This window comes from Mesoplodon bidens (genome assembly GCF_964165515.1).
Source record: "Mesoplodon bidens genome assembly, chromosome: Y".
In the NCBI taxonomy this organism is placed as follows: domain Eukaryota; kingdom Metazoa; phylum Chordata; class Mammalia; order Artiodactyla; family Ziphiidae; genus Mesoplodon; species Mesoplodon bidens.
In genome coordinates, this window is record NC_138180.1 from 15,639,742 (window position 1) to 15,661,322 (window position 21,581).

General features: G+C 41.7%; 1 pseudogene across 1 annotated transcript in view; it reads right to left on the reverse strand.

The window, feature by feature from the left end:
• Window positions 1-4,387: 4,387 nt before the first annotated feature.
• LOC308609639 (putative helicase senataxin) overlaps window positions 4,388-21,581 on the reverse strand; it is a 61,568-nt pseudogene continuing 44,374 nt past the window's right edge. The window contains exons 18-25 of the transcript in view: window positions 20,747-20,896; window positions 19,465-19,572; window positions 16,019-16,206; window positions 15,306-15,398; window positions 13,454-13,618; window positions 9,906-10,004; window positions 9,213-9,300; window positions 4,388-5,205 (exon numbers count right to left, since the gene is read on the reverse strand). The product of the transcript in view is annotated as a putative helicase senataxin (transcript). The remainder of the gene's footprint in view (window positions 5,206-9,212; window positions 9,301-9,905; window positions 10,005-13,453; window positions 13,619-15,305; window positions 15,399-16,018; window positions 16,207-19,464; window positions 19,573-20,746; window positions 20,897-21,581) is intronic.

Consider the following 21,581-nt stretch of genomic DNA (forward strand, 5'->3'; position numbering starts at 1 on the left):
TGTCAATCCCAATCTCCCAATTTATCCCTCCTCCTCCCCTTCCCACCGGTAACCATGTTTGTTTTCTACATCTATGACTCTATTTCTGTTTTGTAAATAAGTTCATTGGTACCATTTTTTTAGATTCCACATATAAGTGACATCATATGATATTTGTCTCTGACTTACTTCACTCAGTATGACCATCTCTAGGTCCACGCATGTTGCTGCAAATGGCATTATTTTGTTCTTTTTTATGGCCGAGTAATATCCCATTGTATATATGTACCACATCTTCTTTATCCATTCCTCTGGGGATGGACATTTAGGTTGCTTGGCTATCGTAAATAGTGCTGCAATAAACATCAGGGTGCACGTATCTTTTCAAATTATGGTTTTCTCTGGATATATTCCCAGACCTCCTTCCCCAGCCCCACTCTGCAGCCCTTGGGAATCTCCTTCTGAACAAAAGCAGAGATGGCCAGATGGTTTTTGGTGGTGGGCCTCGCCCCACTCAGGGCCCGTGGGGGGACCATTACTGAGGAAGGCACACGTGACCCCGATGGGCCCCAAGGCTGCTCCCCCTCCCTCCTGAACCCTTAGGAGCCAGGCCACAAGGCTGGCCACTCGACGGAAACACCTGAGAGTGAGTTTAAGCTTAAGTTTAAAAAAGGAAAAGGCGACAAGTACTTGCCCCCAGACCCATGAAATCAGGAATTCTACAGTAGGGCCCGGGAGTGGGAATTTTTCTGAAGTTCCCCCAGGTGACTCCAAAGTGCACCTCCCAGGCTGAAAACTACTAACAATTTGATTTGCAGCAAGACTCCTTAGACCAAAGGCAACAGTGTCCACCAGCACGGCTGGGCCCAAGCTCTAACGAAGAGAGCACAAAGGCAGCTCCTGTGGTTCCGAGCACCTTCCAACTGCAGACACCATTTATGCCATTTGACTTGGCAAATGCCTTCTGTACAGCAGGACAGGGTGACGATAACTCAGGTCCTTTCAGAGTTATGGAGGGACCCCCTGTGTACAGAACCAGCCTTCACGGTGCTGCAGAACATTGGGAATTCTATTTAAGCTGAAGCTAAATTTTAGTTTCCTCCCTGAATTATTTATTCCTCAAAAAATAAATGGTGAACCCCAGGAGATGGTGGGGACAGTGCGTGTTGCTCAGGAGGGACTTTAAAAATCACTGCTCCAGCTGCTGCAGTAACAAATTCCACAAATAAAATGGCCATCGCAGAGCACTCACCTCCCATCAGGTCACTTGGCAAGCTGATCTCGCCCCAGAACACGTATGTCACTTTACGCTCGTGGGTGGTTGGTGCCTCCATCTGGAATGAGTGGGAGGCACAGCGAAGCTGATGGTGCCCATGTCCTGGCGGAGCACAGCACATCTGACTGCACCCCCTGAAGCCACTGCTTTTATAACACGAGTTGTACTTTTGTAACCAGCAGTGGTGACCCCCAACTTGGCCATCTATTCCCTGCGCCCCCATTGGCGCCCCGGGAGCTCCTTTCGTGGGTCACTGTTCATCCATCCCTCCTCTCTCACCCGCTCCCCAATCTTAGCCTGGAGGTGAGCGTGCGTTTCTGGACCAAACGTCAACGTGTAACTGACACCACAACTAGCCACAGTGCACCCTGCAACCTTACGGGTAAGATTCCAAGAACAGCTGAGAAGCAAGGAGAGCTGGGGTTGTGGACTGGATGAGAAACCTGAATAAAACAAATCCCCACCAGATAATTGTGGCATAAAATAAATCTAATGGCAGACTAAATGGAGTATCTGGGAAGTACCTTGAACCTTCATTCAAAAACACATAACTCCTAAACCACGTCAGTTTTCTTGTTTCCACTTTTAATTCTGCCATTTTCCCTTAATGTTCAGGTTTTAACAAAGACAACAGGGCTATTGCTTGCCAAATCCCAGCTAGGAATTCAGAGCATAGAACAAATCAAAACTACAGCCAAAAAATTATCAATCTGTACAACTAACTTTAGAAAATAGTTTAGTACAATTTTGTTGTAAAACTCATTTACAGGAGGTTAATCACATGTACTTATCAAATTTCCTCCTGATAATACACGAAAACAGAAACTCAATAAACTATGCATAGTAAATCCAAAGCAAATTATATGCAAAGAAGCAAAATAAATTTTTAAGTACAATATATGCATGTTCAAAGAACTAAGACTGAAAGAAGGCCACTTTCTTTAACGCCAGGGCAAGGACGAAACTAACAGCTGCATTTTTCACCTGCAGTAAGGTTAACCACCAATCAACAACACTGCACTGACAGCCACATCAGGAAAGGCCACACTGTATATATGAAATGCTTCATGCAAATACATACATCAACAGGAACCACCAATCGATTCCAATGCAATGTCAGGTATGACTGTTTCCTGCTGGGAGAGGCTGTCAGGACACAGGCTTGCTCATTACCAGAGATGATGCACTAATTCTCACGTTGCCAGACCAGGTGGAAGGTGGACCAAAAGTGAACACAACGTGTTAGAACAGGCACCAAACTTAACTGGAAATAACATCGTTTGGGTGGGGCAGCAAAGTACGTACGGTGGGGAGCACTTACTTCACGTGTTGTGTGAGCGGAGTGGGAGAAGTTCCTGACCCCAGCTCTTTCCAGCATGCCTCTTCTCTAAGCTTACAGGTTTTAGATTCTCTACATTGTCACTACAAGTGTCTGCTAAATGAAGCATTTTACCAAGATAGCAGGAAAGTAAACTTAAAGAAACAATGAGCTTTCTTGCCAAAGGCCAGGCAGGAAGCTTACGAAGCCCCTACCCAGAGTGGGGCTCAGCCCGCCTCTGTCAACAGGGAGCAGGGGCTAACTGTGGGGACAGAGCACGTGCTCCCCGAGTGACAGGAGTGTTCAATCCCATCAGCAGAGGTCTGGAAACCAGAGGGAGGGACAAGGGTAACAAAGAAGTAGCATGCTTAAACCTTTGGCAACCAAATGTTTTTTTTGAAAGCTCTTAATAACCTGCTTCAGTAGAATTCCTGATGAACACAAAGCCCTTTTTGCTTAAAAAGCAGATGACTGAAAAAGTTTCAAATGGTGCACATTCGTCTTCAGGAATGCATGCTTTCTCCCCCAAATTAACTAGGGCTGCAAAGCATTCACTACAAACCGCTAGTTCAAACAATGGTCAACTGTTACTAACACAGATTCTCAGTCTGTGATACCTCAACATCAGTGTGTGTGCGCTTGGAAAACTGGACTTTGACATTAGGCAGCCCTGCCCTCCATCAAGTCTCTCAAATCACCACCCACCATGGCCACCTCCTTTCACAGAAGCACAACCCCTCTAACCAGATCTTCCACCACAGCGGTGTATTTGCGTCACTTACGATGGTTTCCAAAGATGACAGGCAATCTGTCAACTCTCTCCCTGTTCTCAACTCCCAAGCATTTGCACTCCTCTCCCATCCTTCGCTTTTTAGAGGATGTTTCTCTCCTGCCTAAAATATTGTATCTGGTCTGCCCTAACTGGTTCTCAAGCTGCCTGGTGACCAGTATCCCTTGGGAAGATGTTAAACATCCAGATTTTCATGAATTGGTTTCTCTTGGTGATCCCCAGGCTTCCACAAGCCACCCCAGCACTGCTCCAATACTTGGCAACCACTGGATTTGTAACCCACCAGTTGCAGGAAATTCACAATATGCTGGGGGGATCTGAATGACATTTCAAGAATTATTCTTTCATTTCACATTCTTCTATCTCACGAAGAATGAGAATTTTAGCTAGAGAACTACGTGCTGACTACAATGGGCAGACAAACTCATCACAGAAATGTAACATCCTGTGCCAAGGTGCCTCGTCTAAAAAGGTGCAGGAGTGGAACTTCACCTAACAGAGCTCTGCTTCCCAGGGTCTTGCCCAGGACACTCCAGTTGGTTTAAAAGGACTCTGACCCAACGCATTGACTCACTTCTCTCAGGCCACCTGGGCTGTTAAAAACGTCTGTTTGCTACAACAATCTCTAAAAGGAACTGCCCTGCTCCCATCTTTTTTTTTTTTTAAATATAAGGTTGGTTCCGTTGAAAATGATTAACATTTTAAGCAGGGGAAAGAAAAGCTGTCTACCAGATTAAATTTTAAGAGGATTCTGTTCTTTGCTATACAAATATACATTCCAACTTTTACAGCATCCTCTTAAAATCCTCCAGTCTGACCTTTCCTACAGAAGAACAAGAGATCAACATTTTAAGTCTTCGACTTCGAGGACATTATTACTGATACACAAATGCCTTCTGAAAGCTTTTGCAACTGACAAAATGTACTGAAGATGACCAAGAGGCCCATGTGTTAGGATACATTTTCTGTTTTCCAACAGCACACAAACTCCTTTAAGGAAAAAAAAAATAATCTTATCTGGACAGTCCTACTAGCTGGTCATCTGAAATGTGCAGTAATGCTTGTGGCTGACAGTCTCATTTGGCTCCACTACAAAAGCTTCCTCTTCTTCAAGCTACTGTCCTCCTCCTCCAGTCCCCTCTCGTCCCAGCCTGAGTTCCTCTTTGTGTGGTGGCTCAGAGAGCCACGCCTCTCCTGATCCCCCTTGGTGAAGGCCCTGGTCTCCCTCCTGTGGCTGAGTGCCTCCCCTTCCTGGGCACATCTTCTCTCACTCGTGGAAGTATTGGTACTAGCAGCTGGAGGATCACACTGCATATGAGGTCTGTGGTTGTTCACAGCAGCTCCCTTGGCGGAGGACTGCTGCCTGATACTGGTCAGATCCTGGTGACTTCCGGGGGAGCCTGGCTCTCCAGAGGGAGGCGTTGCTCCAGGATACCGGGGGCTCGAGGGCTGCAGCTCACAGAGGCACTTCCCTTTGGCTTCACAGCCCAAGCCCATCCTCCTAAGCAGTCGTGGGTCCCGAAGCCAGTCCTGAAGGGGTGACCTTTCAGGGTCCTTTGCAGTAACAGTGACAGTGGCTTCTTTGGACTCAGAGGGTGAGGGGTACAGGGAAGAAGCAAGAGACATCTTGGCAAATTCACTGTCTAGCTTGTTGCTGGGCACTCTGCCCTGGGGTCTGGACACCTCTGGGGTGATAGCAGGAGGGTGAGTCAGACTTCTCTGCAGTACGGGCCTGCGTTTCAGAATCTTCATTGCATCGTGTCTATAGTTTTTGTTGCAAGTCTTAATAATGGCACCACGCTTCTGCGCATCCTGAATCAGGTGGTTCCAATGCTGGTTTTCCTTGAAACAAAGAGAAGGAAGAAAATTACATCCCAAAGAAACACTCATATGCTTGGGAAGCAGAGGTTCCAGCTTTCACTTCTGAACAAATAGTAAGTATACTTTCGTGAACAGATTCTCAAGAATCCATTACTTTTCAGACAAGGCTGAAAGGAAAAATAAGGTCGAATACAAAACTATAAAGCCATGCTGCTAGAACAGAACACTGGGAACCACCTCTAAGAAAGTACTTCCCTCATTTTACCACTGATACTCAGGCCACGTGGTGAATTAGCTGTCATGCAAATCTGTACCAACTGCCAGTAGCCTCATGTAGCTCTTTAATCTTCAATTAAATAAAATTAAAAATTCATTTCCTCAGTTGCACCAGCCACATTTCAAGTGCTCAGCAGACACATGTGACTAGGGTTAGTATCCTGGACAACACAGACACAGAAGGGCTCTGTCATCCCACCAAGTTCCCTTTGACACTGCTGACCCTAGAGTCTTGCCTGTCTCCAGCCAAGGCTAACATTCTGGAAGAGGAAGGCTTGGTTTCAGAAAGCTCTAACTCTTGAGTGCATGCTGACTGTTCTAGAAAGAGGACCACAGCTTGCATCAAATTCCCAAAGGCTTCCCAAACTCCCAAGGGCTAAACCATCTTAATCTGCTGAGATAACTATTCCAAAGATGTCGTCTCACTTGTGTCTCTTTTCTAGAAGAGCTTAAATTATGAAAAGCACATCTAAACGGAAAAACAAAACAAAAACCCAACTCACGCATCTCTCCTCTCTTCCTTTTAGAGTTTCCTCAGCAATAAATTGCTTCTTTACAACCATCAGAACTTGGGCCTCTTTAGACAGAAGAAAGAGAGAGTATGAGGGAGGAAAAAAAGACAGAGACTGAAGGAAAGAGAAGGAAAGGATAGCTCCCCTCATGGGGGCTCCTGCACTATTCATGAAGGTGGGTAAGGGTATAGCAGTGAAGCTGCATACATAGTACTGACCTGCTGTGTGACCTTGGTCAAATCACTTGACCTCTCTGAGCCTGTTTCCTCACTGTAAGGTATGAATAGTATTTTATTTAAATGACTCTAAAATGTGCGTTGAAATAAAATAAAATAAATAAAATGCACTTTATTTTCACATTTTACCATTTCTGACTTTAGGGTGCCTCTAGGCCAGACAGCAGTTTCCATGTATGTAATCCTGGAGGAATTCATGGCTGGGCGACTACAACCGCTTGACTTTTAGTCAACAAACCACTTCTACAAAGAATGAGTCCTGGCTCTTGCCTGAAAAATCTTTCCACAGACATCCTCTGATAAGACAAGAAAGTACCAGCACTACAACTTGGAGAATGGAGATCAGAAGTTGGAAAAAACCCCGGGACCACAGTGGGGCCCTCTCATGACATGCCTCTGACTGCACAGGGAATGGTTCGAGCATCAGCAAGGGTACATGGGATGGTGAATGGGGACGACCAGAGTGTTAGTCTGAGAGTGAGATGCTTTCAGGGGTATCTTAGTCTACCTATTTTGCTGTTTTTCCTAGGTATGAACAAGAGTGATATGACACTGGGTTGGCCAAAAAGTTCATTCAGATGCTACAGAAAAGAAACAAATGAACCTTCTGGACAACCCAATAAAAATCTGTCTAAAGTCTAAAAGAGTTCTTTCAGTCACTATAAGACAAAAATTCTAAGTGAAAATAAAGTGTCACAGTTCAATAGTGGAGCATAAAATAATGACGCACATTATATAACTATTGGCTTCTTGGATTTGATAAACTATGGTGGCAATGCAGACCTCACAGGGCCTTTTAAAGTAAGTCACGTAAATCAAGTGCACGGTACGGTGACCGCATGCATCAGGAAGGTGCATGTAAGCAGTACCAGGCTCAGATCTCCCTGACTCAGGAGAGCTCTTGAGAGTCCTACCCTGTGGCTGGAAAGCAGATGTAAAGCAGATGGCCTTGCTGCTATTTCTGCCAATTCTACTGCACCTAAACTTGCTGTTTAATCCAATCCCTAGATCACAAAAACAGTTCTGAGAAGGGGCTATTAGTCTTGATTTCTCAGAGGAAACCGAGTGCCTTAATCACTGATTCTATCTCCATAAGGGAAACTGGGCTGAAAAACCAAAAAAAAAAAAAAAAAAAAAAAAAAGAGGCTAGGGAAGGGGGAAGCCCAAGGACAAATACGCAAGTTGGATTGCGAAGTCCAAATGATAAACTGGAAGTTTTTCTACTCTGTTCTGTCGGTCTCTTTTTGCCACACTGGCTTCCCAGAGTGAAGATAATAACGTCTATACTGCAGCTAGACGTCAGTGGTCTTCAAATCTGCGTGACGGTGACTCTGGGGCTCACAGAGACTTACTCGGGGGGATGTGAGCACGTTTTCTGGGAATCAATTTCCAAACCTCAGCTTCCAAACCCCAGTTCCCTATGTCCTCCTGGGGCTTTTCTGCCCTTCCACTCCATCCTTCACAACCACAAGTCTCACCTGTCCCAAATCTGACCACAGGGCACACAGCTAGGGGAGGTAAACATGCCTGGGTGTCAAATAGAGGGGGTGGTAAACAGAGGGGTGCCCATGAAGGCTCCTGCAATCAGGGCATCTAAGAGACACAACTCTATAAACATTTTACTTTTCGGGTTTGAACATTATCAAAATTCAACTGTGTGAAAAGAGTAATTGTTAATATGTTACTCAACTGACAAGATATCATTTGTTAATACTCAGATCCTTATGGTCACAGGAAAAATATATTTTTTTAAAAAACTCTTCGAGGTAACTATACATTCATAGGAAGTTACCAAAACAGTCCAGAGGTTCCACACACCCTTCACACAGTTTCCCCAAATCGTTATGAAAACCAATTCTTTAAATTTTCAAATTTACATGTAAAGTTTTTGTGGCAGAAAAGCCTAATAGTCATATTAACAGAAAGCCTTTTAATTATGAAAATATATAAACTACCCCCACTGAATTTTATCCTAAACAGTATAAATGGCAATTCAATTTTAAAGAGCAGAAAGAATAGCACTGCTCTCTATTCCACTGGATATATTTAAGAGTGGCATAATGGATTTATTTTTAATAGCTTTCTTTTAAAATGTCAAATATTTACAATACATTAGAAACAAAGTCTTTATCAACACTTAACGATGAAACATTTTCAATATAAACTTAAAAGCGGAGGATACACAGCTTTTAAACATTCTTTCAAGGGGGTACACAAACAACAAAGGTTGAAGACCACAAATCTAGGTAAGAGCTGAATGAGAAAGACTGTATTTGGGCGCCCTCTGGTGGAACTAACCAAAACAGGGGAAAATCCTACTGAGTTGGCACCTCTCCTGAGATAAAACAATGACTCTGTTAAATACAGAAATTAGAGAAACTGAGTTATTACACCTAATGAGGCAGGCAAATACATGCTTTATCTAGCTGTGGTTCACCAAATTAAGCTGTACTATTACTATTTGTCGACTACACATGTAAACTTGCCCCTCCTTCTACAGGAGTATCTGTACGCATGGATGAGCTCTGATGCCACTCACCCCTCAAGGGAAACAGCAAGCAGTGCTGCTCTAAGTGCCAAGACAGAAATGAAGATCCAAGCACTTTCCTGCAAATTCCCCCTCTCTCTGGCATTAAGCTAGGCTAATAGCCACATTTACTGAGTGTTTACTAAGTGCTAACCCATCTTCTAGCACTTTACATATATGGGTTTACATGTCTTCTTAACAATTCTACGATGTAGATACAATTTTTTTAAAGCTCATCTTGAGAGTACACTACGGATACCTGGGTCTTGGGCTAAGAAAGGGTGAGCGGTTTAGGCATTATAAAAGCTCCCAGGAAGAAGCTGCTGGAGGACAAAACAACCAGTGGGAAGAGGCTCATTATTGTTTGTAGCCTCAAAATCATTTCCACTTTGATGAAAAATAAAAACAAAACCTCAACCCGGTATCAGTCATCATGAGCAAACTCTGGAGTTCCCCGGTCCTCTAGAATGTACCTACCATCAGGGTCCTCAAATGTCCCAGGATGAAGAGGCTGTACTTGGCTCGTGTGATGGTGACATTCAATCTCTGCAAACTTGCCAGAAACCTAAGCAATAGAAGGAAAAAAAAAAGAGTTACTTCTTTCTTCAGAAAGACTCGGCATGTCAGTGTAGGTGAGACACAGGCATTTCAGACAGCTTTTCTTGGGCTCCTGCTTTAAGCTCGTGGTGCAGGACCCGACACAGAAGCAATTCCCATTAAGGACAGCAAACAAACAAGAGGCCCAGTGCTTTCCTTCAAAGTGATGCATCTGTCTGTCGATTTCCTATTTTGACTTGGATGAGATATTGGAAATTTTAATGGTATGATTTTTAAGCCTTCAAAGATCCTAAAAATATGATAGTAGATCAATTATGACACATACCATGGAGAGGAGCATGCCCCTGCAAAATATACTGGATTCAATAATCTGTTTCACTCTTATCAAGTGAAACAACAGATTCACACTGTGACATGGGTTAATACACAAGGTACCAAGAGAAGCAGACCTAACAGTGGATCAACTTCACAACTTAAAAAAGAAACCTTCATGATATTACTCAATTTTTTATAAAAGAAAATAGAGCAAATGATGGTATTCTCTAACAGTGATTAAAAAGATCTAACTCTGGATCATAAACAAGCAAAGAATCAATGATGACAGTTACCCACCCAATTGAGCCTTGCATGGCATTTGCTCTGACACATGTAACAATAATACAGTCTTTCTCACGACCCTGGAAGGCATCCACGGTATCTACTTCTGCTGGCCTATTTACGAAGAGAGAAACATATTTGCTGAAAAAAGATAATTATTAAATATACATATTTATACAGTAGTATTTCTTACTTTTGTAGTGCTATCTTTTAAAACTGGAGTAGAATTCACATAACACAGAATTCACCATTTTAAAGCACACCATTTGGTGGTGTTGAGTCCATTCACTACAGTGTGCAGTCATCACCGCTATCTAATTTCATAGCATGTCCATCACCCAGGAGAGAAGCCCTGTGCCTATCAGCCATCAGTCTCTATCTCCCCCTCCCCAGGCCCTGGCAACCACTAATCTACTGTCTGTCTCTATGGACTTTTCTACATGGGAAATTTCATATAAATGGAATCATAAAATATGGGACCTTTTGTGTTGGGCTTCCTTCACCTAGCATAATGTTTTCAAGGTTCATCCGTGTCGTAGACTGGTAACAGTACTTCATTCCTTCCACGACTGACTATTCGCTTGTACAGATACACAATTTACTTCTTACCTATGTACCATTTTGGGACATTTGGGTTGTTTCCACTTTTTGACTATCATGAATAATGCTGCTACGAACATTCATGTACAAGCTTTTGTGTGAACCCTTTCTCAATTCTTTCAGGTATGTACCTAGGAGTGGAATTGCTGGGTCACGTGGTAATTCTATGTTCAACTTTAGGAGGAACTGCCAAACTGTTTTCTGCAGTTTCTCATCAGCAATGTGTAAGTATTCTAATTTCTCCACATCCCTTCCAAAACTTGTTATTGTTTTTTTTTTTTTTTTGTAATGATAGTCATCTTGGTGGGTGTGAAATGATATCTCCTCACTGTGGTTTTGATCTGCATTTCCCTCATGACAAATGATGTGGAGCAGCTTTTCATGTGCCTGTTGGATTTCTGTTTATCTTGAGAAATGCTCTTCACATCCGTTGCCCGCTTAAAAAGTTAGATTATCATTTTATTAAGTTGTATGAGTTCTTTATATATGCTGGATATGACTTGTCAGATAAATATTTTGCAAGTATTTTCTCCCACTCTGTGTGTTGTCTTTTCACTCTTTTGATAGTGTGTCCTTTGAAACACATAAGTTTTTAATTTTTATGAAGGCCGATTTACTTCTCCTTTGGTTACTGGTGCCTGGGTATCATATCTAAGAATCTGTTGCCTAATCTGAGGTCATATAAATTTACCTTTGTTTCCTTGTAAGTTTTATAGTTTTGTCTCTTAGACTCAGAGCACTCATTCATTTTGAGTTAATTACTCTATACAGTGTGAGACACGGGTCTAAATTCATTCTTTTGCGGGTGGATATCCAGTTATTCCAGCACCATTTGTTGAAAAACTATTATTTCCCCAATGAGTAGGCTTGGCACCCTTGTTGAGTATCAACTGGCCATGAATGTATGGACTGATTTCTGGAATCTCACTTCTATTCTATTGGTCTATATTTGTCTACCCTTATGACAGTACCAGTGTTGATAGCTTTGTAGTAAATTTTGAAAGAGGGAAGTGTGAGCCCTCCAACACTGTTCTCTGTCAAGCTATTTAGGGTCTCTTGCACTTCCATGTGAATTTTAGAATAAGCTTGTCCATTTCTGTAAAAGAAGGTAGCTGGAATTTTGACAGAGGTAACAATGAATCTGTAGATCAACCTGGGGAATGGTGCCCTCTTAACAATATTAAGTCTTCCGATCCATGGACATGAAATGTCTTTACATTTATCTAGTACTTTAAATTCTTTCAACAACGTTTTGTCCTTCTGTGTATGAGCTCACACTTCTTTGGTTACATTTACTCCGAAGTATTTTGTTCTTTATGATGCTAGTGTAAATGGAATTTTAAGAAATTTTCCTTTTCAGACTTCTCTAGAGTGTAAAGAAATACAACTGATTTTTGTATACTGATCTTGTACCTTACAACTCTGCTGAACTTGTTTATAAGGACCAGTAGTTTGCATAGATTTTTTTAGGTTTTTCTAGATGTAAGAGTATGCTCTTTGTTTTTTTTTGTTGTTGTTGTTAGCTTTTTGCGTGTGTTTTTTTGTTTGTTTGTTTGTTTTTGGATTTTTTGTGGCCACACAGCATGCAGGATCTTAGTTCCCTGACCAGGGATCAAACCCATGCCCCCTGCAGTGGAAGCATGGTGTCTTAACCACTGGACCACCAGGCAAGTCCCAGATTATGCCATTTGTTAAGAGACACTTTTACTTCTTCTTTTCCAATATGGATGCCATTTATTTCCTTTTCTTGCTTAATTGCTCTGCATAGAACTTCTAATACAGTGCTGCACAGAAGTAGTGCAAGTAGAGAGAGTAGAGAGTGGCATCCTTCCTCATCATAGGGGGAAAGCTTTCAATCTTAGCATCAAGTATGATGTGTTAGCTGTGGGTTTTTCATAGATGCTCTTTATTAGGTTGAGGAAGTTCCCTTCTCTTCCTAGTTTGTTGAGTATCTTTATCATGAAAGGTTACTGCATTCAGTCACATGTCTTTTCCACATTTATTCAGATGATCACCATCATGTGGGGTTTCCCCCTTTAATACGGTATATCACACTGACTGATTTTCATATGTTGAACCAACCTTGCATTCCTGAGATAAATTCCACTTGGCTGTGGTAAATAATCCTTTTAATATGCTGTTGAGTTCAGCTGCCATTATTTTGTTGAGAACTTCTGCATCCATATTCATAAAGGATATTGGTCCATAGTTTTCTTTTCTGGTGATGTCTCCATGGCTTTGGTATCAGGGTAATAATGGCCCCATAAAATGAGTTAGAAAGTGTTCCCTTCTATTTTTTGGAAGCATTTGCATAGGACTGGTGCTAATTCTTAATGTTGGACAGAATTCACCTGTGAAGCCTGATCCTCTGTTTTTCTCTGTTGGAAAGTGATTACTAACTCACTCTTTTTACATTTAATAGGTCTATCCAAAGTTTCTGGCTTTTCCTAGAGTCAATTTTGGTACTTTGTGTGTTTCTAGGTGCAGAAACTTTTGAGTTAATGGATTTCTAATATTTAATTTTTTATTTTACTGTTGAGGTATAAAGGAGACAAAAACATGATCTTCACCCTATACATGAAGGCACTAAAAGGGTTAAATAATTTATTGTAAGTGAAAATGTGAATACATGATTCTCAGTAGAGTTAGAATTCAGATAACAAGTCATCCAACTAAAGGTAAAGGCCTGAAGAATTTCTCAGTCACTTCCATTGTCAAGTGTAACGGTGATGACATTTGAACTGGCAGGAGGCACTCCATCTGCAGGGGCTACACGTGTAACCACACTCCCTCCCAGCACAAGTCTATGGAGCCAGGGTCCTAGTCTCCTTGTTCTATACTACCAGGGTCTAAGACCACTCCCTAGAGTTAAGTTTCCTTTGCTTCTTTCCTTCTATCCCCTCTTTCTTCTTTTTAATTCAACAGAAAAACTCAAAATATCTGTAAAAATAGAGATGCCTCACCCTTTTGTATCAAACTCTTTGTCCAAATCCTTCTGAATCATCGTCTTCTGAGCCTTGTAATGGGTTATTATGCCAATGTTTCGGAAAGTAACATCCCTTCTTCTGTCTTTCATAAGTTTAATTATTTCCATTACCAGTTTTATTTCTTGAACATTTACATATGAGCTAAATAAGATGAAAACAAAAAAATACAACACATCAAAACTAATAGCAGTCCAATTGCTAAGTTAAGTTCCACTTTGTTTTCCACTACAGTAAAGGGTACATAGGTAGGTTTCATCTTTATTCAGTCAGCAGTGATTCAAAGAGGCTGTTATAATGACCATTAATATTGTACATATGAATAAATATAAAAATAACTGCCCAGTGAAACACAAAGTTGTAGGAGAGAAAAGTGGTTCGAGTTACGTGATGTTAAGGCACCAGTTTCTTCACTTATTAAAACAGGGATAGCCACAGTGAGAACGAAAGTATTCATAATAATAATGAAGATATGACTAATGAATAGCTAACATTAAGGATTGACTATCTTCCCAACACTGAGAAAAGTGCTTCAGATGTACTACCTTCCTGCATTCCCCACCACAGGTCATGCAGATCATGCACCACATGACCGAGAGAATGGCAGCCACACGGACTAAATGTGACCCGGCTCCCAGAGATGAACAAACACGGGGCCCTACAGCAGGATCACGTCCTCTGTCCTTGCTGGCCTCATCCTGCACTCCCAACTCATCTCCTGAACTACAATGCGTTCCCTCATCACCATACCAAATGCAACATGTGTGCACACTGGGGGATGCCCTGCACGCGCAACTTTATTCCCGAGGCTACCTTATCTGTCTCACTTTAAAGCCTTAAATATTCACTATTCTAATTTCAAGACTTACTATACGGACAAGCCAGTCAGCTAGCTTTCTTTTCCATACCTGAAAGCTTTATTTGGTCACCTCTCAGGCCAACTCTCTTCCCGTGAACATCCATCTCCATAATACTTATGCGGTAAACTCTCAATCCCCTGCTCCATTCCAACAGACCCCACTACAACTTCCACAGTCCCTCTGGAATAGCAACCCCCCAGCCAACTGCTCCGTATTTCTAACTTCTTCACTGAGGGGCCCCTCCTTCCACCACTATTAACTAATATCTTATTCTCATGGAGGACACCACTTGCTTTGCAGCTCTCTCTTGACACAGAGGTGGAATTTCTATTTCTTCATACGTCATGATGCAGGGGTGGCATTTCTATCTGTGCTAACAAATGCAGCCTCCGGGCTCCTCCTCCTTTATTCTCTCACAAGAAGCCCCGGCTCCTCTGAGGTGCTTGCTAATTAGCAACCACTGCTCCTTTTGTGCTGTCATTCACAAACCACCTGATTCACAATCCAACATGCTGGAAGTATTGTCCACCCTCTGCCTCACACCTTGATTCAACTGTATCTGTACTTATCCGTCACAATACTTAACCCAACTGGAACCATTAATCACCACGGTGATGGCCTGGTTAATGTCTGTCTCGCCTGTTGGACCACAGCAGCCTTGCACTGGGGCCACGTCTGTTTTACTCACAGCTGGGATCTCAGCATGGATCTACTGAAGTGCTGACCGCATTTTAGGTAACATAACCCCCATTACCCAGTTAAGAAAAAAAAAATCAAGACTGAAATATATAAAGACATCAGTAATTTATGATTGAAAAGGTGAAGTTATCAACCCAGCTAAAAGAAAATGATTGTGCACTGACACTAGGCAGAGAGATTTATATGGAAAGTATTTTGAATTTAAATATGAACAGAAACAATACAAAAATTCTGGGACCATCAGTGGGGACTGAAGAAAAAGGAGAACTTACTCATTATCCCGCTTTTCTGAACCATCTTCAACATCAAACACGAGGTAGGGTTGAAATGGCCAGTCAGATGAACACCGAATGGTCTCTGTCATTCTACAAAAGAGCAGCCACCATTTAGAATGCAAGTCAAATTACAAGAGAAAATGTTTTAGAATTATTATTACTATTTGTTCTTTCTGTGGAAGAGAGCAAGGGAAAGTTAAGAGGACAAGAAGGACCTTCTTTTTAAATAAAATTAAATACTTGTAAATAACATATTTTAGTGAGAGGTAGCAGGTGAATTTCATTTCTATTCTAGTACTAGGGAGAATGACCCATGTAAATTAAAATATAACAATCATGATTGGAAAGTTACTCATAATACAGTAAGTGAAAAAAGCATGCTACAGTATACTATGTAGAGCATGGTGTGCTTTTTTCCTCCAAAAAAAGGAGAAAAAGTAAAAAAAAAAGATGTGCATAGTACAAGGACTGGAAGTAGATATAACAAAATGTTACCAGTGATTACTTCTGGGTAGTATCAATAGGGGTTGGGTTTATCCCTTTCTTTTCATTTATCTGCATTTGCTACAATCAATAGGACTTTTGTAATTAAAATTATTAAACCTTTGTGTTTTTAATAACAAGACCTAAAAGCACAACAAAAGAGCTATTCTTCCTAAGCAGCCAAACCTACAAATAAAACAGGTGAACATGCAATGAACAGAGCTCACCTATTTGTTTTCAAGTTCCTGTTATAAATGTAATTAGAAGGGAAGAGACATATGTCTGGGTGCATCCTGTACTGAATGGTGAGCTGTAAGACAGGCAGCCTGCCAATCACGTTGTGCTCCACGTTCTCTTCCAGAAGGTTGTAGAAGCGGGCCATCATCGACTGGTCATAGCCATACTCCTGGGCCTTCTGAAAGGAGGAAAACAAAACAATAATCTGCAAGAATTCATGTGTACTTTTCCCACTATTAAAAAAAAAATCACTGACCTCTCAAATATACAAGGTATTACCAACAACCAAAGATTCAGAGAGAGAAGATATTTCCGACTCCAGCCCTAGAAAAGCCATGTAGCTTGACTACAAAAGTTAAGGTATTTTCCCCTTATTTAGAAAACCCACATACTGCTTATGAACGAGATGTGATCTTGTGAATGACCACAACTCTCGCTATTTTATAGGTGCTAACAGGGGTCCCCTGAAAGAATCAATGATAAAAGCAGCAAAGAACTGTAACCCAGATTTTAACAATTATTTCTGGGCTATGCTATCACAACTAGAAATAATGAATGCCATTGTAAATAAGCCTCTGAAAGACCACTTTCTTCATCCATCCATCATATACCAAGCAGCTAAAATTTGGGGTGCTGACAGTCTACAGTGAAGATCAAATGTCACAGAGCTTACATTCTAGTGGAGGACACAGGCAATTAAGTTGATTTCATAAATCCAAGAAAGGGTTACAAACCTGTGATCTGAAACACAGTGACTTAATTGACAAACGAAGAAAACTGTCTTAATGTTATCACGGTCGTGCCTTGGGATATACTTTTCAATGGTAGCATCATATCAAGATTCAAAAAGTATTACGTCTTAAATAATCTAGAAGCAAAAAATGTGCTCTGGAAAACCCACTAGGATGATGCAATCTTTATGAGGGACGTTGACAATATGAGCGTTGAAGATGTATGTGCAAAGTTTTAATAAACCTGTTTCACAAACTATCAGAGTGGAGAAAACAGGCGTTACTTCTTATTTATATTAGTTATATATGTGATTATTTACATATGTGATATTAAATAGGTTTGTATAATTAAAGAGAATATTTTAGTAGACATTTGGCAATTTCATCTATATCCCCCAAAATTTATCTATTCAAGTTAGCTAAAAAACCGCATTTATTTCACTCTGTGAAAAAAGAAAGAGGTTTATATGAGGTAACACATCTACTTCCAGAAAAAAAACCTGAGTCCATCCTACAAAATGATGGAGATTTTTATGTTTTGACATGAACATATATCCCTGATCTATTTACTGACTGGAAAAAAAGGTAATTTGGTACAGACTGATTCTTCCACCTTTAAACAAGGTCAAAACCTACATACAGGGCTTCCCTGGTGGCACAGTGGTTGAGAGTCTGCCTGCCGATGCAGGACCCAAGGGTTCGAGCCCTGGTGTGGGAAGATCCCACATGCCACGGAGCAGCTGGCCCCATGAGCCACAATTACTGAGCCTGCGCGTCTGGAGCCTGTGCTCCGCAACAAGAGAGGCCGCGATAGTGAAAGGCCCACGCACCGTGATGTGGAGTGGCCCACACTTGCCACAACTAGAGAAAGCCCTCACACAGAAACGAAGATCCAACACAGCCATAAATTAAAAAAAAAAAAAAACTACATACATATACACAAATTTATACATTCCCTATAGCCATCTGACATTCTGAATCTAGTAACTTATTTACTGTCTGTTACCCACTAGAATGTCAGCTTCATGAGGGCAAGGATTTTTTTTTTCTTTGTGGTATGCGGGCCTCTCACTGTTGTGGCCTCTCCCGCTGCGGAGCACAGGCTCCGCACACGCAGCCTCAGCAGTCATGGCTCAGCCGCTCCGTGGCTTGTGGGATCTTCCCGGACTGGGACACGAACCCGTGTCCCCTGCATCGGCAGGCGGACTCTCAACCACTGTGCCACCAGGGAAGCCAGAGGCCAGGGATTTTTGTCAATTTTCGTCACTGTCATGACGCCAGAACTTAAAAACAGTGCTTGAATTAGCCTGGCACTCAATGAACACAGACTGAAAAAAAGTCAACACACATGCCCACAAACTGTTCAAATACTCACTAAACTGTTCATAGTACTTATCCCTAGGGTTAGAAAGGCATGCTGAGAAAATTAACTTTGTAATTATTTTCTGAATCTTCTCAATAAGCCTCTATTATTTTTGCAACAGTAAGAAAAGCCCGAAAGGATTTTTCTCATTTCTGCTGTTTTTAATCAATCACCAAAGGAGACAGTGAAGTTGAGGCCTATCGACAACCCTTTTCACTAACCACGTGCTAAGGCCCTTCAGGAAGTTAAATCAGTAGGTTTCTGAAATACTGCAACTATTCAAAGAATGCAGGGCAGAGCTGGCTCCTCCTAGGTCTCCACAAGCAGAACCCCCCACAGCAGCTCTGTCCTATGGACAAGGTTTTCACTCAGGGACATGGGCGCTCCTAGGCTACTCCCTTGAACAGTCACGCACGAGTGTCCAGACGTCAAAGAACTGCACTATCATTTTGATGATTCCAAAGTCAAAAACAATACTAACCAAAAAAACCTGCTTTCTTTCCATAACGTAACAGAAATGCTGTGAAAATGGTCTGTTCTCTGGGACAGTTTATGCAGCCACTACTCTATATTTGTACAAATAATCTATGTATCAGTAAAATGCTCAAATTTCATTAAACTTCAAAACCGTCATCTAGACCTATGAAGATTACCCAAAACATCTGAATCCTGATTCTGCTGTGCATTTCTAGGAGCCATCTTTAGTGAGATTTAAGAAACGAAGTGAAGGGAACCACAACTTTGGTGCTCATCTTCCCACAAGCACAGCCCACAACCTCTTTCCTTTCACCACCTTCCCTTTCAGAGGATGTGAGGGACACCGGCATTTTCCTGTGCTATAGGATACAGAATCCTAAAATTGAAAACGTTACTGTAAGAATAATTTCTCTTTATACTGTTTTCCTCAAATTTGCACATATTGAAAGATAAATCAGGAGGTTGGATTCTATTCCCTGCTTTTAAAGTTTTTCTTTTATTATTGTTTTGGTGTTTATGTTACTAAAATAAATCAGATACAGCCCTTAGAACAGCTGCACACTGCCTTTCCCAAAGGAACAGCCCACTGCACATGGGACATCCTCCTCCTAAACTTCTGGTCTGTGACACTCACACTGCTCCTGTCACACACACATAAGCACATTATGAACAAAGGAACATTTCCGGAGACTTTCACTATGAAGGCTCTCAACAGTGGTTCTCTTTTCTCAGCCATTCCCTATTTATCCTTGCAAATAAGAGATGATGATCCAAGAAAGACCGCCCCGCCGCCCAAAACAAAACAAAACAAAAACCCAAACAAGCCCCTACCACTTTAAAGCAACACGAATGTGAAAAAACATACCATAGAAATGACTGTGGGAGGGAGCTGCTTAGGATCTCCTACAAGGATGAGCTTGTTGCAACGATGTATGAGTGGAGTAAGAGTTTCAACTTCACAAGACTGTCCGGCCTTGGTAAGAGAGTACAGAATGGAGACATAATCAGAATTATCTCTATTATTTATTTATCCATATACAGTCTATCCAATTCACAAGTGTCCTAACCATTCAGAAACATACACTTTCTCCTTCTGCACCAAAGATCAAAAATAAGAACTTCCTTTGGTTAGAAAACAAAACAACAAAAACATTCTAAATGCCGAAGCGGGGGAAAAAGACCCACACACGTTTTGAAGTCAGCCACCACTCAGGTGCCACTACCACCTGGGAAGCAGCCCATAAGCAAGAAGGGCCATGTCATGTCCCCAGTTTGTCTTCTTTGTCCCTGCTGGGCACATGCCTGGGGGGACTGTGTGTCTGTGTGCCCCACCCCCTCTCTCTTCCTTGCTCCTCAGTAGGCCGCTTCAGTTGCAAGACTCAAGCTTCTTTTCAATTCAATGGCATTTCCTTCAATTATTTCATCACTTCCATCTTTTCTATTCCTTCGTTTTGGTGAATACTGGATCTTGGATCTCATGGATGGGTTCTCTGTACCTCATTTTCCATCTCTTTTGTCTTCTGGCTCTACATTCTGGCAAACAGTAGGTACCCAATAAATGTTTGCTCAATGAATGAAGTAGAAATAAAGATGTTAGCTGAAAATACGGTGGCTCAGAGCTGTCCAGAGTTATATTAAAAATGCTTCAAAAGGTCACCAGAGGGCTTCCCTGGTGGCGCAGTGGTTGAGAGTCCGCCTGCTGATGCAGGGGACACGGGCTCGTGCCCCGGTCCGGGAAGATCCCACATGCCGCGGAGCAGCTGGGCCCATGAGCCATGGCCGCTGAGCCTGTGCGTCCAGAGACTGTGCACCACAACGGGAGAGGCCACAACAGTGAGAGGGCCACGTACCGCAAAAAAAAAAAAAAAAAAGGTAACCAGAGATATCCCAAGCAGGAGCTAGAATAATCCTTGGGAGGGATTTTATGAAGAACAATCAGGAATCTCTAAGACTACAGTCCCGATACTGAAAAAGCAATTTTCATCGTGGTGGGTCATTAGCAGCGTATTTCAACATAAGAGAATACATATGTAATGGCAGGTCAAAATCAGATGCAAAGACCACTTTGTCAACATCTCGGCAGCCACTCTTCATCTAAGACTTACTCCTTACTCCTAGCAAAGCTGTATGGCCGACTGCTTACTGACCTCATCAACAATGACACAACTAAAGGGGACACCCCCTTGCCCACGGAAAGCAGCCTCGAGCAGCAAACCACCACTCGTGCTCAGTGTGCAGCAGATGATGTGGGACTCTAAGATGATGATGTTCTGTGTCTTTTGTGGGCATCCTTGAACCTAAGAGAATAAAAGTTCATCAACATTCAGTTGTATATAAATTCTTAACTACACTTATTATGTGGCAGAATAATGTCTAGTAAATGTTAGGTAGGAACCTCAAGCCTAGAAAAGAGAAGAAACATTCAAGATAATCAGAAGCCACCAGAAAGAACACTTTGCAGTGGAGTCTAATCTCAGAACATGAGTTAATAATAAGCCCATTAAGAAAAATTTATTCAGGTTTAATTTGGTCGAAGTGGATTACAATTCTTACAGCCTGACGTATGAGGGAAGGTATCAGAATAAGCAAAGATTAAGTAATTCTACTGAGTTGTGAAGCAATTATCTGAGTAAAACCAGGATCAGAACTAAGCCTGAACATACACTTTGCTGTTAGTTTTTAAGTATGTAATATTGTTCTTTTATAAGGGATAGTACCAACAAAAACGCCTGTGAAACTGACAAGCATTCTAGTTCCACAGTGGAATCCAACAACCTTGGTCCAGACTATAATGGAATAAACTGTGATGGAGACTAACAGTATGAATGACACCTCACAATGCATATCATTCAGTGTTCAAATTAATAAACTAGTACTCTCATCATAGATTCAGGTAGCCTATCTCCCCTCCTGAAAAAGCTGTCGTGAATCATCCCTGAACATGTGATAGATTCAACCATGGAGGCCAAGGCATGTATGTGA